Source organism: Anabrus simplex, chromosome 1, assembly GCF_040414725.1.
Source record: "Anabrus simplex isolate iqAnaSimp1 chromosome 1, ASM4041472v1, whole genome shotgun sequence".
NCBI classification, from domain to species: Eukaryota; Metazoa; Arthropoda; class Insecta; order Orthoptera; family Tettigoniidae; genus Anabrus; species Anabrus simplex.
In genome coordinates this window covers 907,660,811-907,680,350 of record NC_090265.1, presented here as the reverse complement: position 1 = coordinate 907,680,350, position 19,540 = coordinate 907,660,811, and positions in this window count along the sequence as shown.

Below are 19,540 nucleotides of genomic sequence, written 5' to 3'. Positions count from 1 at the left end.
AGTACTTCCCGCTGCCTGTATCAGTCTCGTTTTGGCTCTGTCAATAATAAAGTGATTAAGTTATGAACAATGGTAGTAGCGGCATTCCTTATGCAGACAACTGTGTGATAAATGGTGTGAAGGTATCACTGATAGGGTTGGTTGGAGTATGCATTTCAGTGGGCTTGGCAGACAACACAATCTGTCTCTGTGAGAACTACCTCACTCCTAATTTCCCTAGTGAGCCCCTTTTGTGATGCCAAAGCCATCTAGGACCTGTTGGGGATCCAAACAACCTTCAAGTTGAAGACCCAACATACACTTCCTGCTGGTTATAAATGGTAGGAAATGTTCTAACTCCTACTGCTTCTCATTATTTTCGATTTTCAGAGTGACATATGTGACATGAATAAGAACTCCTTATCATCTTATCTTCTAATGACATTCGTAACCCTGGTATACACTCCAGGTGAAAAAAATTCAGTGGCTCAGTCGGTTCACCACCGTTATGTTCCCAAGAACCTGGCTGATATCGGTGGCATTTGGGTGCGTAAAAACGAAATAATTCCGCATTGTTGGCTCCTGACACGTTGAAGAACTTCAGTGGAATGAAATTGTGACAACCTGGGGCTCTTAAAATTCATTTAAATTGAAGGGATAATAAACTATTATTATTATTATTATTATTATTATTATTATTATTATTAGCCGTAGGTCCAGTGAGTCATTGGTTCGATTCCTGATTGGTTTTTTTTAGCCATGTCTAGTTCATTCCTTTGCCTCGAAAACTGTGCATTTGTGTTCACCTTAATACCAAGGAACATAAAATATAGGGAAAAAAGCAGAGGGTGGCTCCTTTGAACAGTAGTTAGCCAAACCCAGTGACGGCCGCCATGTTTAATTAGAGTGAACGTTAGGCAGTCACCAGATGAGGCACTTCTAGGTAATCTAGAAACTTGAAACTTCGTGCCGGATAGCTTAACACCACCAGAAAATCCCCGAGGAGATTAAGGTGGTGATAATGGGGGTAAAAGGGGCTCAAAAGGAAACAGCGTGAGGATTTTAATTTCGTGTGGCTATTACTAGCCGAGTGCAGCCCTTGTGAGGCAGACCCTCCGATGAGGGTGGGCGGCATCTGCCATGTGTAGGTAACTGCGTGTTAGTGTGGTGGAGCATAGTGTTAAGTGTGGTGTGTGGGTTGTAGGGATATTGGGGCAGCACAAACACCCAGGCCCCGTGCCACTGGAATTAACCAATGAAGGTTAAAATCCCCGACCCGGCCGGGAATCGAACCCGGGACCCTCTGAACCGAAGGCCAGTCCGCTGACCATTCAGCCAACGAGTCGGACAAGCGTGAGGATTGAAGTGTGCGTATTTCTTCAATAAGTGGGAAAATTTATTTCCAAAGAAATGACCTATGAATTTCATAGGTTTAAACGTTTCCTGAGAGTCCAAATTAATTTTAACAACAAACCCCGAGAAAGTAGTGCTGAAAAATTTCGAGAAGCTAAGCAGGAAGTTAGTCTATACTAATAAATAGAATTAACTGTTCGACGAAGTAGGTACATTACATAAAGGTAAAAACAAAAACCAAAGCAGATATGAATTAACCGGGCTTAAACCATATCTAGTGCTAAACCCAACTGACCGAGAAAAGACAATGAATAATTCTTTTCCTTCTTTCTTACTCCGTTTACATTCCAGGGTTGGTTTATCCATCGGACTCAGCGAGGGATCCCTCCCCTACCGTCTCAAAGACAGTGTTCTGGAGGGTGAGACATTGGGTCTGGGGGTACAACTGGGGAGGATGACCAGTACCCCGCCGAGGCGGCCTCACCTGTTATGCGGAACATTGGCATCGTGGGGGGACGGGAAGATTGGAAGGGATAGGCAAGGAAGAGGGAAGGAAGCGGCCGTGGCCTTAAGTTAGGTACTATCTCGACATTTGCCTGGAGGAGAAGTAGAAAACCACGGAAAACCACGGAAAACCACTTCTAGGATGGCTGAAGTGGGAATCGGACCCCCATCTACTCAGTTGACCTCCCGCGACTGAGAGGAGCCCGTTCCAGCCCTCGTACCACTTTTCACATGCGTGGCAGAGACGGTAATCGAACCCGAGCCTCCGGAGTGGCAGCTTAACACTAACCACTACACCACAGAGGCGGACGTGAATAATAATAATAATAATAATAATAATAATAATAATAATAATAATAATAATAATAATAATAATAATAATAATAATAATAATTGTAATGCCTAGGAAAATGCTGTTATTTTTCATGAGACTTGAGCAAATTGTTGTGGGCAAAAGTACTATACAGATCGTAACAATGAAGTATGACCAGATTATTAAGACACATTCCTTGCACATATAAGAACAAAATATGTTTATCTCTATGTTCGAACTCATTTTCTACAACTGTACACAGTTCGTCAATATTGGGAAACACACAGGAACAGAATGTAACAGCATACCACATGAAAAGATTTCTTTCATAAATGTTGAGAATCCCCTCCGTTACTATACATGCATTAACCCAGGTTGAGTGGCTCAGGCGGTAGCCGGTTGGACTTCTGAGTCCGAGTTAGCAAGTTCGATCGCGGCTCAGTCCAATGGTATTTGAAGATGTTCATATACCCCAGAACCGTGTGTATTGAATTATTGGAAACAAAAAATTTGCGCGGCAAAATTTCGTCCCCTCGGCGTCTCCGAAAACCGTTCAATTAGGTAGTGGGGCGTAAAAGCATTAGCATATACGAGTTTTATTATATATATATATATATATATATATATATATATATATATATATATATCTGTATGGAGGTAATTCACCTGAATGCGGATCATTTCTCTACGTCTCATATATTGGAAAACGGGGAGCATGGACGTTCCGCTATTTAAGTTACCGACATGTCCGACTCGTTGGCTGAATGGTCAGCGTACCCGCCTTTGGTTCAGAGGGTCCCGGGTTCGATTCCCGGTCGGGTCGGGGATTTAAACCTTCATTGGTTAATTCCAATATCACGGGGGGCTGGGTGTTTGTGCTGCCCCCAACATCCCTGCAACTCACACACCATACATAACACTGTCCTCCACCGCAATAACACGCAGTTATCTACACATGGCAGATGCCGCCCACCCTCGTCGGAGGGTGTGCCTTACAATGGCTGCACTCGGGTAGAAATAGCCACACGAAATTATATTATAGTTACCGACATGACTATTAATCAGTAAATGTATAGGCCTATACGTCTATACCTCAGCCCTTTTTCTGATAAGCGGTCGGGTATTAGGCGATATGAAATTACAGAATATGCCATGTTTTAGGGCCGGATGCCCTTCCTGATGCCAACCTCAGTTGAGGAACTAAAGAAGATGGTGAGTGAAATTGGTTAGGGAGGTGGAAGGAATCGGTCTATGATTAGGAACTGTCCTGGTATTTGCCTGGAAGTAAAAATGTGGAACCACAGAATACCATTCTCAGGACAGCCAACTGTGGCGTTCGAATCTATTCGTCTCCCGAATTCAGAGCTTCGCTCCATAGTCGTAGCGCGTTAACGGCTACAGCGCTTGGTAACTATTAATCAGTAAATCAACCGTTACAGTTATTTTCACCACCGAGATAGTGGATTGGATACGAACTTTCAAGTATTACATGGAAGCCGTATGCGGGAGTTCAGCAGGTGGTGAATATTCTTCAATAAGCTCTATTATTGAAACAAACGAGAAATACGAATTATTTATATTCCTCAGAGTTCAAGCCTGCTTATTCCGATATAAATATATTGTCACTGCAAAGAGTGTACTACCTTTAGTATTTACAATATATCCCACATTTTATTCCCCATACTTATGAACTATCATTTTATTCAAATTTGCGCTTTTACTTCCAGTACGGCGTTTATTATCACAGTGAACTGTTCCCAAGATAGCAGATGATGTATCTCCTTATTGTTGGCTTCTGACACGTTAAATAACTCCAATGGAGTAACATTCTGACAACCTATTAACACATTCCATAGCTTACTAATCTATCTACATACGTGAATTTCACTAACGGCGATTTGCAGCCAACAATATTTGTGTTATATTTTAGGTTTACACTATCAATGGTGTGCTTTAGTGCATGATAGACCTAACTGCATCGGTAATCGTAAAGAAACGAAATGAAATTTCTAGAACTTATTTTTAACAGTTTGCCTTAAGTAGAATTAGAATGGTTGCTGTATGTTCCTGAGCAATCATGATCACTATCAAGAAGACATTTGTAAAAGCCTCTCTCTTACTTATTTACTTACTCATTTATTTACTTATTTAGTTTCCTAGTTAACTAGAGGATATTCAAGTGATGGGTCTTAAGATCGGTGTCAGGGGAACGATCCCTAAAAAGATGGTGGAAATCTTAAGAGTATGAACCCGAGGGCAGGGGGCTAAAAGCTCTCAGGGGGCTATCCTCATTCTGAGACATCATCTGCACTCACCGGATAAAGATAAACTGACCTCAATTCCGAATCTGAGTTATTTTTCTAAGGTTGGCAGGAATTATTTATCAACTTGTTCTTAACATTTTTCAAATGTTTTAAATATTTTAATATATCTGCTTAATTATTTTAATTAATTTATTTTCAGTATTGTATAAATTTGTATATCTAACTTCAAAATCATTTTTAATTTTAGAGTTCTTTATAATATATTTGATTTTTTAATCAAAATTCACTCTGTTGTGCATTTTTGCCTTCGAGCAGCCTCCAGGTGCAAAACCAATCTTGCAAAAATGTGGTCCATAAATCCAATCAAACAGTCACTACTGGTCTGCATTTAGGGCAGTCATCCAGGTGGCAGATTTCCTATGTGTTGTTTTCTTAGCCTTTCCTTAAATGATTTCAAAGAAACTGGAAATTTATTGAACATCTCCCTTGGTAAGTTATTCCAATCCCTAACTCCCCTTCCTATAAACGAATATTTGCCCTAATTTTTCCTCTTGAATTCCAAATTTATATTCATATTGTGATCTTGCTTACTTTTAAAGTCACCACTCAAAAGTATTCACCTAATAATGTTTTTCAAAGCCATCTCTCCACTGACATCTCGGAACATACCACTTAGCCGAACAGCTCGTCTCCTCTTTCCCAAGTTTTCCCAGCCCAAACTTTATAACATTTTTGTAATGCTACTCTTTTGTTGGAATCACCCAGAGCAAATCGAGCTGTTTTCTTTGGATTTTTCCCAGTTCTTGAATCAAGTAATCGTGGTGTGTCTCCCATACACTGGAACCATACACTATTTAGGGTCTTACCAGCGACTTGTATGCCGTCTCCCTTACATCCTTACTACAACCCTTAAACACCCTCACAAGCATGTTCAGAGATGTGTACCCTTTATTTAAAATCCCATTTATGTGATTACCACAATAACGGTCTTTCCATACCGTACATTAACACCTTGGTACTTACAGTGATCCTCATAGGGAAGAAATTATAATAGTATCTACTCTGTCAATAAGGTGACCTATACTGATTCAGTGTGTACAGTAGGCCTATATTGGAAAAATGTACATTGGATTACAACAAGGCTATAAAACGTGGGAGTGCTACTGCAAACGTAAGAATAACCTAGAAAATATAACCCTAATACGGCAAATGACAGAATTGCTTTTGAATTTGAATGATGGAGGAAAGTTGCACGCACGGTTACTAGATTAGACGGTAGGGGTGATGGTGTTTAGCTTTGTGACAAAGTAGGAGTTTAATTTTCCTGTGCTGTCCTGTGTTGTGCTGACATCGGTTGCTCCAACCACGATAGACACCAGAAGGACTTAGACACTGCATTTCATCGCTTTCCGAATAATTGTGAAATTAAATTAAAGTGGTTTGATGCCTGTGATCGGGATAGCACATTTACTGTTGAGAGTACCCGTGTGTGCTCTCTATACAAAGCCAGTATGTACGGAATCCAAACCGACAACATTTCTCCTTTACCTAGGAATTGGCTAGAAACTATTTCAAATTCTTATTAGCCAGTATCACTTAATGCGAAACACTAAGATCTGAATAGAATTTATTATTATTATTATTAAAAGTTATTATTAAAATGAATTTAGTGCCTTCCATGGAAACTCTATTAAGAAATGTCCAGGAGTTTTTACATTTTTAAAGAATAAAATATCAGGTGTTTACAATCCTACTTAACACAAACAAACCATCGATACAACTCTAAAACGCATGTCCGTGTGATTGGTCATGTTTCTTTAATTTTTAGTGAGTGGATTTAAAAATAAAACTAGACATCAAATTGTTCTCAGAATCAATGGCTGAATAGAAAATACGATTCTGATTCGTAAACATATTACTTGCGAAGCAAAACACTATTTAGTACTGAGAAAGCTTCTGAAATAGTTCGTGTTAAGCACAGTTGTTATATTCTGAAAAATGATTAAATTACAATATAATTAAATAAAAGCACAGATATAAAAACTGACCAATGTATTTGACAAAATTGAAAAATATTACGAAAGTGGTTAAATAAAAACAAGCAAATCATTAACATAAACGCTCAGGCCCGTACCGTCTTGTCTAGTAATTGTGGTTGCGCCCATTATCACGAGAAAATGATCACGCCCCTGATTGATGATATATTACCATAGTCAAGTAAAGTCTTACGATACCTACCGTCATACTTCCTCATATCTTTATTAAGTCCCACTTGTCTGTGAATATCAAGACAGGGTAACAGCCATGCAATGTCGTACATACTTTGATTCGTATTAGATTATTCATCATTAGAGCCCGGATTTCAATGCACTATCAAATCTCAAAATATGCATGCATTCATGCACTATCATATGGCGAAACATGCACAATAAACTGGAAAATATGCACTATCAAAATTCAGTTCCTTTTGAAACATGAACAAAAACTACCCTAATTTCTCCAAATTGTCTTGATTTAAGCTCATCCGTTTATCATTCAGCACATAGGCCTACTTAAGCACATAAAATTATCTTTTTACGTCACGAGAAGTGATAGATACATAATAATTCAATGAAGACATTTGGACAAAGTGAGGTCAAATTGTACGTCTTTTGCATTTTCACCACAATACGTCTTTTATAAGCTTGACGAATTCAAAATCAGGATTTGAACGAATTAGTTTGTTCAACTTATCTCTATCTGCGGCAGCTGCTTCTCCATGCGATGATTGCAGACACATTTGAATGTCCTCAATTAAGTGGTAACGATTGCTTGCTGCGATAACACAGACGTGTGACGATTGAGAGTTCCGGGTAGGACATTCCAGGATGACAACGGTAGAGGGTTCAATGAAAAACCAGAATTTGTAAGCTGCTATCTCAGTAACGCGGCGCCACAGAAGTGCGATACAAGGTTTCTTTTGTTCGTCTAACAGACGAAAAATGAGCCGTGAATGATTAATGCACAATTTACGGTTCAGTTTATAGCAATGTACAACTGTAAAACTGGGACACCTTATTCCTAAGGATTAGATTTCGACGTGGGGCCTTCCGACTTACGTCATTGTTTACTCAAGCAACAGATAAGAAAGTGTTTGGTTAATTGCATTATACTGTAGGACCTGTACCGTATGTTGTCTACTAACTATGGTTGTCACATAGGATGCCAGGAATACATTCTCTCCGTCTCTCAGTAACAGACATACTGTAGCCTACAACGTGAAAAATTGTCCGAAATTCTGCAAACTAACATTCAGAAAATGCACTATGATGCAAGTTAACAATATATTTGCGCCAAAGTCAGAATAAAAGTCGTATTATGCAATATTAAACGTCCAAATATGCGCTATTAAATCCAAAATCTTCCAGATATGCATTATGCATGAATTTTCTCCGAAAAATCCCAAAAGATGCAAACATGCATGGAAAAAGAACGGTTATTTGGAATTGTTAAGCCGTAAAACGAATATTTGCAAAGTTTGAGAAGTGTAGCTAGCTTATTTAAAAACATGCATTTGCATGGAAATCCGGGCTCTATTCATCATTATAATACTGGAGTTATCAACCGCGACTATAACAGTCACATGGGATGGCGCTGCTGCTGCTGGTGGTGGTGGTGATGGTGGTGATTACTGTTTTAAGAGGAAGTACTCACGATGCCAGTCAGTCGTGACTAAGAAACATTTGGGTATGCACAATGGGTAAATGAGAATCATACTCGTCGTTCATCCTACAATTAATATCCTTATATTAATGATCAAAACTACAATGAAAGTAGCTACTAACTTCCCGTTTATTCACACTTCATATCGCTTCATATGGCTGTAAACATCTTTAAATAAAGACAACAATCAATACTAGAAATTAATACTTAGCATTAGATTTATTATACAATGAGTTTTCAGAAATTTTAAAAATATATTTCTGTATCAACTCTTACGGGTGCAATACGAGATTAAAAGCTATTGTGTGTCTACGCTATTATTTTAAGCTAGATGGGGCTAATAGCGATGAACGTTAGAACTTACCCTTCCCAAGAAGCTCCACCGCCGTGTCATGAAAGTCAACTTACCTGCTAAAGGAAACAAATTCTTATTAGCCAGTATCACTTAATGCGAAACACTAAGATCCGAATAGAATTTGACAGCTGAAGGTGAAAGTACTTGAAGGTGAAGGTGGAACATGCTATCATGCTGCTACCTCTAGTTCTAGGTCAAATGAGTATAAAATATATTTTAAGATCGGTCGATAGTGGACATGCAAAATAGAGTGCTGCATGATTAAAACAACCTTGTTAATGACTACGATCATTGAGAATGTAAGAACTCAACCCACGGTGAAATGTTCTCCAAGGAAACCATGATACTCGTAAATACTTTTAATGAAGTTTGTTGAAATATTGTTACACCTGTCTTGACAAGTTTGCAGAGATCAGTTTCAACGTAATCTTCTTCTTCCACTTTTTATGATCATGATTACTATTATTATTATTATTAAGTATTGTAAAGTTGTACATGTAACACTAGTGATGTACTGCCTTGGAGAGTAAACTATTTGTACTACACACTTTCAGTTCATTTGCATTATTAAATGTTTTATGCTTAGACTGCTATACAACTTTACAGGAACAACAGCCAATCTTTTCGAGGGAATCAGAAAAGAAACAACCATCATTACATGCTCTTCGTCGTTTAGTATTAGTATTGACATAGTTTTTTGAAAAATGCAATTTTTTGGAATCTCCATAATATTTTGAGTGCTAACGTTGCCTTTTCATGAAATTAGTTAACGAAATACAAAATAAATCAAGCATATATCTCCACGTACATAATTATGAAGCTTTCATTATCTGTTTCCTCACATTCGATCGATGAGAATGATACATTTAAAACGATAATTTAACATCCGGAGAATGCATCCTTTATAATAAGAGATCACCGAGTCAAACTATCGATACATTCTTAAATTATTATCAAAATTTTGATAATAATTGAATAATCAGTCGATTTTAATCTTCAAGTGTAGAGAACAAGGCAGCTGATTACAGTAGAAGTTAATTAGGCTTGAATTCAAAAGTGCATATTGGAAATTAGTTTTCATATACACACACACACATGTACACACACAAATCCCTTTCAACTGAAGAAATCGTCCTAGAGTAAACCTGAAAGTTCAGACAGATCAGCCCCTTTAGGACTGCCAAAATTATTATGTAATTTACTTGTAAAAGTCAATACACGACAATTGATCACTTTTATCACATTCTTTCTTAGAATTCTTTAACTGAACTCTATTCGTGAGGGGGATGCCTATTCGAAGTTGTAACAACGTGCTCAATTCACCCAGGATACTGTGTCTTTTCTCTGTCAAGAAGCCGAAATATTTGAAAAAGAGGCTTCTGGAGAGGCATACGTACTCAGTATGCACAAGTAGAGAATACCAGGTTAATTCGTGGGCTCATATGTGGCCCGATATGAAACTATAAACTATGTCCTTATTTAGTACCTAGGTTACGGATAGTGGAAGCTTTTATCTTCCACCCATCCAAGGGACCTTCATGGTCAGCGCCGCGATTAAGTTTCGTGAACTATTATTTATTTCCAAACCTTTTCTGTTGAAGTACGGTACTCTGGAACTTAGAACTCTTCAAAACACTTATCGTTTCTAAACTGACATCGATAAAGTTCGAGTGATCAGTATCGCTCCTTCATTACTCGTGGATGACTTCCAGCTTATGTTCCTAAAGTTAATTATCAAGTTCAGGCTCTGTGAAGTGAGTGCGAAGTTTGTTTTCTTAACTTTACCAACTTTTGCTCTTCAAATCTGACGACTCTCCTTCGCTTCCTCCATAATGGGATTGATTTAAAACATGATTCAATCAATCAATCAATCAATCAATCAATCAATCAATCAATCAATCAATCAATCAATCAATCAATCAATCAATCAATCAATCAATCAATCAATCAATCAATCAATCAATCAATCAATCAATCAATCAATCAATCAATCAATCAATCAATCAATCAATCAATCAATCAATCAATCAATCAATCAATCAATCAATCAATCAATCAATCAATCAATCAATCAATCAATCAATGTATTTCGTAAATCAACAATTAGTTCATTGTCTTGTTTGAATAATTTCGTTTTTAAATTACTCATTTTCCAGTTGTTACTTGTTCAACATATTGTGCAGAATAAAAGCACATGTACAATATTTATATACCGGTATCTGGAAAATTTGGCACATATGTTCCGGAGAGAATTAGTAGGAAGTTAATTAGTTGTACCATAGTATAGGTATTGTGGTTACAAATTTGGTTTTTGACATTGTATTTCTTCATTTTAAACACATTAGCACATATTCAATACCAGGTCGATGCACAGACGAGCGCAGGAAGTCTTGCTGATAGTGTATAGAAATGGCATATAATGGAATGTCACAACGCAACTGCAACGCAACAATATAATAGGCTGGAAATTTTAAACATTATTCAAAGTTAATAATATAACTTCCTTAAAATCCTATTGGATGGACACCCTGAGGGGGAGGCGCGGGCCACCTAGAGGGTAACGCACTGTCTCTGGCCAGGATTAGTGGAAAGTGAATTGAAACTGAATATTTCAAGCCCTTATAAGTAGTGCAAAGAAGTTTATATTTGCCATCGGGATGAAACCGCTTAAATATTAGGCTTCTGGTCCTTCGTAATGCTGTAAATGTAGGCTATGTATAACCTTGAAGTGTTTTAGACTGTCGAACACAAGTCATAGATTCATAAAACCCTACAACTTACCTGGTAAGTAAACCATTTTGTTAATAACAGAATTACTACTGTATTATTGTTAATAGTAAAACATTTTATTTTCAGGTATATTTTAGTGTTTCATAAATTGTTATTTTGTGCCCGACAGCCACAAAAATAAAGGTTATATTAGCTACTTCGACACTGAAAAGAACGGCTTCCATCTTAACAAACTGTAAATGCAAATACAAACTGTACATTTTCGGTTAATTGAATTAATTGAAACAGTAACTGTTTTTTCAGAAACGTCTTTGCTGTCGGAACAGTAGCAATTGAACTAGTATAATGAAACATAATTAAACATAGTACACAAAGAAAATGTATATAACTAACATGATTATAGGGCTCGCCAATGCTACGGTCAACTTTGTTCTGTCACATGTCTCTGTCAGTGACGCTGAGCTACTGATGGGATGATACCTTTCTCAAGGCCGCGGTCTTCTCTTTCTCATTACAGGGTCTCTCATATAAACATGGACCGCCGAAGCGGCGTTTTTACTCTCCGATCCGTAAACTGTAGTATGGGAGGCGCTCGCATAGCAGCCTGCACGTGTTCGGCCTGACAAGCATCAGCCGCCAGTCTGAATATCAGCTCTTATCATTGAGAGACAGTTATCATTGCAAAACCGTATTTTCTCGTTATTGATATGCGGAAAATCCTAATTGTGTTTATGAAGGCTTTAATTATGATAGGAAAATTCCTCATTATGATAGGAAGATTGGTGTTTGGTGTGCTGTTAGTGCAAGACGAATAATTGTGCCTATTATTTTCGAGGCGACGGTAAACGGAGAAAGGCACTAACATGCTATTTTGACACCGTTCTTCCATCAGTTCACAGCAGAAGAGAAAAATCGCGTGGGTAGTTTCAACAAGAATCAGCCCCTGCTCATACAGCAGAAGATTCTCTTCTTACACCTAGGAAGTGTTTGCAGACAGAGCGATCAGTGCTGGTTTTATTTCCTCCTCGTTCTCCTGATCTAGCTGTATGTTTTTAACTTGTGGGAGAAACTGAAAGAAAAAAGTGTATCGAACACATGCTCACACACATTGGAGGAAATGAAACAAAACATTACGAATGAAATCAGAAACATTAGAGTGGCAGAACTCAGTCGTGTCAGCAAGAATGTGGTGACCAGATAACATGGCTGTATAACCCAGGAAGGACAACACTTCCACCATATTATATAAGGTAAGAGTTTATATAAAATTGCATACACGCTTAAAGCAAGGCGGCCGCGCACGAATTTCGGCTGAGGCAGCTACCGTAGTGCTGAGTACAAACACCGTGCGTTCGGTCTTAGTTTATATGAGAGACCCTGTATTCCTCCCACAGACTACACCCTCGCACAGTGGTAACAATCGCGATCACAAGAATTACGGGTGGAAAAGGAAAGAGGTAACGTTTCGCCAACTTTGGTCAACCCTGAGGATGAAGGAGAAGTAACCAAGGCAAAGTCACATGTATTGGTCGTCCAGGAGGTGTGGCCTGTCCCGTTACGCACACATAGGTCACTCTCAACACCATCTTCTCGGAAACTGATTAAGATCTTTCTATGGTTAAATATTCTGTCTATACTGACTTCTCCTAATCAAGGAAAACAATTAATTAACTGTAATTTACTTGTGAAAAATGTACACGATGTAATCCCGCTCAAATACGTGTGGCATTTCATTGTTTGAACAGCGCTGACAATAACTCCATAGGAATGGTTTTCCAAACTCCCTTGCTATTAACAAAGTAATGAAGAACCATTCTTTCCGTTTTTCTCTAATTAGAGTCCTCCAATAATTTGGATTGGTAGAGAATCATTTTTACGGAAAACTAGTGCACTGTTTAAGTTTATACAGATGCAATAATTATTTTCGAGTGCAACAGGCGTTGATTTTATTTATTTACATCTTTCTTACAAAATATTCTTCACTTACATGTCATTTAAATGTAAGCACTGTTTCTGTCTTGTATTTTTATACGTCATTTTATCCGATATAATTTCTATCATTATATTAAGAAAAACGAATGGAATAATATTTCTGTAAAAGGATAGGCCCTTTATATAAACAGTTAATTTCTTGCGTACAAATCTGATATTCATGTACATTTTAGTGCAAAGTATATTAATTCTTATTTTGACAGTTTCTTCATTATTAAAGTAGTTTTAATTAATAGGGCCAATATTGACGAAAATACCGGTCATATTGACGAAAATACCGGTCATTCTTTCTTACAGGGGCTGAGCGCGATGATAATGAAGTCATGGTGGAGACCGCTATCATTTCACACACCAGAATTACAAAGAAACTGGAGAATTTGACCCTCAGTGAGTTGTTATACACAGTACGTCGTTGCCTCTCAAGGACACCCCTCACTCCCCTCTATCATCGTTGTTAATCCATGGGAGACGTGCGGGCAGGCAGGGTTGAGATACTTTCCCCTCTGCATGTTTGGTTCATGCTAGATATCCCGTACTTCACTCTCTGCACCTCTCCTTCACTATTCAGATGTGTGCATGTGTTAGTTGTCTAATGGATGTGTCCAATGAGAGAGAATATGTAAGCAGGTACTGGGCGGTTCTGAGGGTTGTACTGATTTCTTGCCTGTAATGAACATTTCTGGCCACGAGATACTAATGTTTACGAGTGTACATGTATCTCCCACGAGGAGCACTGAGAAAAGCAGCTACACAACTCGCGAACCGAACATATCCGCGGACACTCCCGGAATTAAAATCCATACGCTAAACATAAAAAAAATGTAAAATCTACTGTCTGGGGTCCTCTCCGCTTTCCTCCGGACTACTGTTCTACAGACCTGGTATATACACACACAATACAAGAAGCGCGTCTCAGCCACTAAGGTTCATATTTTCTTTACTCCTCCACTTTCACATGCAACCTAGATATGACGATTGTCTAACAGGTTAGTGCTTGTAGAATATAATTTACATTAAAGCATTAAGAAACTGGCTCATCAAGGGACTAGTGTGGTGAACAAATGTTAAGGAGGTTCTGGAAAAATTAGATAAAAGGAAACGCTATTGCAAATTGGATTAATCGGTAAGATTCAATGTACTCCACTGTACAATGGGTCTGTGATAAGTAACATACATACCGTCGCTGCGTATGCCACAAAGCACTTCATATCCATTATCCTTCTTAGGACTTGTCACGCCTCTCTGTCACACACGAATGTGCAGTCCATCAGAACAATGTTCTTAGTATTCATTTTCCTGTACTAGTGTGCAGAGGAAAATGAATCTTAAATGTATTATGCTGTAGGAGTATGTAAATACTTCATGAAAACATACATTCCTACAGTACGGTACTGTAAAGTTCATTTTCCTTTACAAATTGACGTATGGAAATGATGATGGTGGTGATGGTGGTGATTATTGTTTTAAGAGGAAGTACAACTAGGCAACCATCCTCTATATAACACTAATCAGAGAGAAAAATGTAAGGGATTCGACACTTCGAAAAATGAAAGTATGGGCCAAAAGAAGACAAGGGCCACGAAGGGCATGAAAATGAAAGACTCCCTAGGCATCCATACGTAATACCGTCGGGGTCTGAAAAGACCAAGAGTTGACCAAGGGAGATCAGATAGGATAGATGAAAGTGAGGAGCCTGGCACAAGTAAGTGGAAGCAATGCCAGGACTCAGCTAAGAGCCCCGTGTTCGCTAATCCACGCTCCAAAGTTCAGAGACCCTCGGGATATATGGAAATGAACACAACAAATATTGTTCTGATGGACTGCATATCCATATGTGGCTGGGAAGCGTGGCGAATCTTAAGTAAAATAATGTGTACGAAGAGCATTGTGGGATACGAAGTACTGCTTACGCAGCGACGATATGGAAAGAGAGTATCGTCAAAATTACAGACGAATGTTAAACCTATATTATTGTACCACACAGAGTTGTAGGAGCCTAAATGGGCGCGAGGGAAGCAGCATTGCCAGGATGATCAGTATCCGTGTTCCAAAGCATTGTCTACAACACGACGCTCAGTCAACTCAACTTTGAGATGATCCCGATCAGTCAAACGATGCTCGACACTGGTGGTATTGGAATTTTTGGAATTCTGGCAGGCCACTCAATCATCTCTATTTATCGTTCATATCGTGTTGAGATGTGGTGCTGGAGGAGGATGGAAAAGATCTCATGGACAGCAATACTCAACAGTGAAGAAGTTATTCTACGAATAGGTGAAAAATGATCCTTTTTTTTAGCAACAATAAGAAAGGGAAGAGACCAATTAATTGGCCATCTCTATTGGCACAATGGTTTCATAGTTAATGTCATGCAAGAAATGATTCAAGGTAAAAGAGGAAGAGGAAGACCAAGACTGCAATATTCAAGACAGATCAGAGATGACGTAGGAACAGGCTAATATGTGAAATTGAAGAGATTAGCGGATTACGGGGAAGAGTAGAGAAGACGAATTGCTGCCAACCAGTCATAGGATTGAGAATTAAGAAGATTATGCTGTGACATTATGCAAAAGAAAGTTTTCCCTCTTCTTCGCACCATAATTGATTGTTTTTGTCGCACAGTTGTATAAATTGCGGAGACAAATGAAACGACACCTCACACGACATGCTACCATGCCGGAGTCCAGAGGTAAGGTAAGGGTTATTCTGCCCGAAGGCAGGTCCGAACCTCCGCAGAGGTGTTCCTGAGCCGGAGTTTACGTGCGGTAGGGTGGCCAGTTCCTTTCCGCTCCTCCATTCCCTTACCCCCCACCAACAGCGTGTGGCAACCCATCCAGGAGTCCAGAGGTACATTAATTATTACCCACACGGAACAGCGATTTTAGTACCTCAAGATGGCGGCGCTATTCCAACACTCGCACGTCACACTAAAGTCAGAATTTTGTTTCTGGGTACAATGATTCATCCTTCGTCTTTAAAGCGAGATACAGAAGTGAGTCATCGCACGTGTTGCCTATAAATTATTTTAACACTTGTAGTCTACGTATCTGTAAGGTCACCGACCCTAATACGGTTCCGAAACATAGACGCATTCCATGATGAAAGCAATCAGATGCATTCGAGCCTCGTTCAAGTCAACATATAATTTGGGTTCGGACCACTTCATCGCAAACACGTCAGTTACGCTCAACGAATATTTATCCCCAATAATTGACAAACCCAAAGGGCTCGCCTGGTGGCCATGATCGGTAAGGTATCAGGCCTATATGGTCTGATATCGTGGTAAGCCGGTTCGAGTCCTGTTAGTCGAAAATATTTTCACCATCAGAATGTTGGCCGGCAGGGTAAGAGAGATGGTGGTATGACATTTCTAGATTACATGCCGGAAGCCTGGATTCAATTCCAAAGCTCTCAGCAGTGTTTATATGGAACGAGGGAATATGACGCTGCTGATGGTGATTCGTCTTTGAGATGGGGAAGTTAAGCATTGAGCAGAACGCTTTGTGTTATCCGACAAGAGTAGGTTATGTGCCGGAACTGAATTTCACCCTCTCCCTTTCTACTGTCATACATCATGTCAGTCATTTCATCGCAGTAAATCCTCTGATGAGGAGGAAGGGCATCCAGTCGTATAAACTCGCAAAGAAGATTCATCTCACTTCAGAACCGACCCCGTAGAGAAACGGGACAAGGGCTGGACAACAATAAGTGGCAACACCAACCACTGAGAATGTTTTTTTCCAATTTGTATATAGTGCGCTATCACTTGTTTTTTGTCACTATCCATTGAAAATATTGGCAATATGTAGCACATTTGTCGTTGTCACTTCCTCAGGACGTACCTTCAAATGTGCCAACCATTAACAGTCACCACTTTCTGAGTAGTGTAGATCAAAACTCAGAAATTCAACGAGCAAGGAAGTAATGTAACAAGAGCTCGAAGGGAGAAGTTTTATTTTACAGGCAGATCAAAAGATACGCTGATACGCATTACTATTCAACATTGCCACTTTTCTTGTTAAATAATGTGTTCCAACTGTACACCAAGGCATCGATGCCAGCGTGGTAGAAATCTGTTTCCAATCCCTGAAGCCACATCATGACAGCATGCTGAAGTGCCGTATATTCATTGAATCACATTCTTCAACGGTCCGAAGAGATGGGAGTTATTGGGTGCCAGATCGCGGATGGTCCAGCACCTCCTACTGGAACTGACGTGACAAATCATGGGTGCTGTTGGCTTCATATGGTCTCGCGTTGTCGTGCAACAACACTACGCCCGTTGAAAGACATCCAGGTTGCTTCCTGCAAACTGCTACCCACAAACCCTCCTGTGTGTCACAGTAAATACCAGCATTCACCGTCGCTCCACTGGTGAGGAAATCAATAATCTGGATCAACGCCCCTAAAGCTCTGACCTGGCACTCAGTGAATTCCATGTCTTCGGATCGTTGAAGAACCACCTGAGTGTTAAGCGATTCAACGACAGGGACAGTATGCAGAGTTCTTTCGTGCCTTGGTGGACCGTTTGAACAAGTGTTTAGACAAGAACGGTAATTAAGTTGAATTGCGTGTCAATGACCTACTGCTGTGTATCCTTTATTTCAGCCATTTCATTGCTGCCTTAGTTTTTGAAGTGCCTTCGTATTCTCAGTGAGAAAGAAAGAGATTGCATTTAACGCAGAGGAGTGGCGACGCGTTTTAACATGTTACGGCTTTGGAACAAAGTTCTGTATTCGGGAGACGAGTGGACTCGGATCCCACCGTCGGCTGTCTTGAGAAGGGTTTTCTGTGTTTTCTTCTTTCTACTTGCAGACAAATGTCGGGATATTTCCTACTCATAGGTCAAAGCCGATTCCTTCTACCTCCTTGCAGAATTTCTTTCACTAACATTAGATTTGATCTTCAGTCATTCCTCAATTGATGGTGGCGTCAAGAAATGAATCTGCCTGTAAAAGCATGGCATATAATTTAATCTCTCCTCATCCCCGACCTAGTATCAAGAAACGAGACTGGAGGTTACGTATACGTACAAAAAAGAGATTTGATTTTAGTGAATGGTTTTAAGTTTCGTGAAGACAAAGAAACTCAAGGGAGAGTTGCATGGAAAAGAACCTTAAAACGTGCAAGGCTTCGGTCTGTCTTAAAGAATAATTTTATTTAATAACGATGGCAGTCATAACCAAGAGGCAGGTGGTAACATAGACAGACACATGGTTCATAAAACGTAAAACGAAAAACCCCTTATGATTTAACTGAAACGCCCTTAAAACTTGTTCGATCAGAAGTTCCAAATATGTCAGTTGAATTTACATGCACAGATGTATCGAGAATTCAGCAAACCGTTTATCACGGAGAATTAAAACGAAGTACAATTTCATATTTGGAATAGAAGACCATAGAATGTAATAGAGAAAACCTGCTTATAATGAACATTCCTCTCAATCATGTTTCTTCAACCGTGATAAATCTGCGATGTCTTTATGAACTCGACGAAATTTTTGTTCATTAAACTTTTATTTTTGATGTACAATTTTAATAAATCTTTTACTGTTCATGTTTAGAGAAATGATCAATAAGTCGTACGTTGAGTGGTGTCTGATACACGTTGACACACTTGAACGTATATACAGAACACGTGATAAATCTGCTACATATTGCAACAGTACCGAATATTCTCAGCTCTTAGGGATATTACTTATTGGGTGTAAATATTCTCTGAGCGCAACCGACGTATTCACTTTGTTCTAGCGCACCGCACGTGTTGACATACAGAGAGTTCGAGCGCAAAGTATTACTTTAAATTTTGAGTTAAACTGAAGTACATCGGAATACTATACACTTCCTTATGCAAGTTGTCTTGCTGATAACTAGGGACCGAGCAAGTGGCCGTGCGTTTAGGAGCGCACAGCTGTGAGCTTGCATTCGGGAGATAGTGGGTCCGAACCCCAAGTTCGGCAGCCATGAAGATGTATTTCTGCGGTTTCCCATTTTCACACCAGGCAAATGATGGGGATGTACGTGAATTAAGGCCACGGCCGCTTCCTTCGCACTCCTAGCTCTTTCCTATCCCACCGTCGCCATAAGACCTATCTGTGCCAGTGCGACGACGTAAAAGAAATTGTAAAAAAAAGAAACAGGGGCCGGATTTATATGCTCTGTAATTTATGAAATATGCACAAAATTATGCATGGAAAATAAAAATACGCAAGTAATAAATGCACATTTTTTAAATTTTTCGTGATAGAAGCGATAAAATCGGATACATATGAAAAACAATTTGGCATTACTTTCATATTATTAACAACAAAACATAAATGAAAAGAAAGAAAGAAAGCACCAGATGGT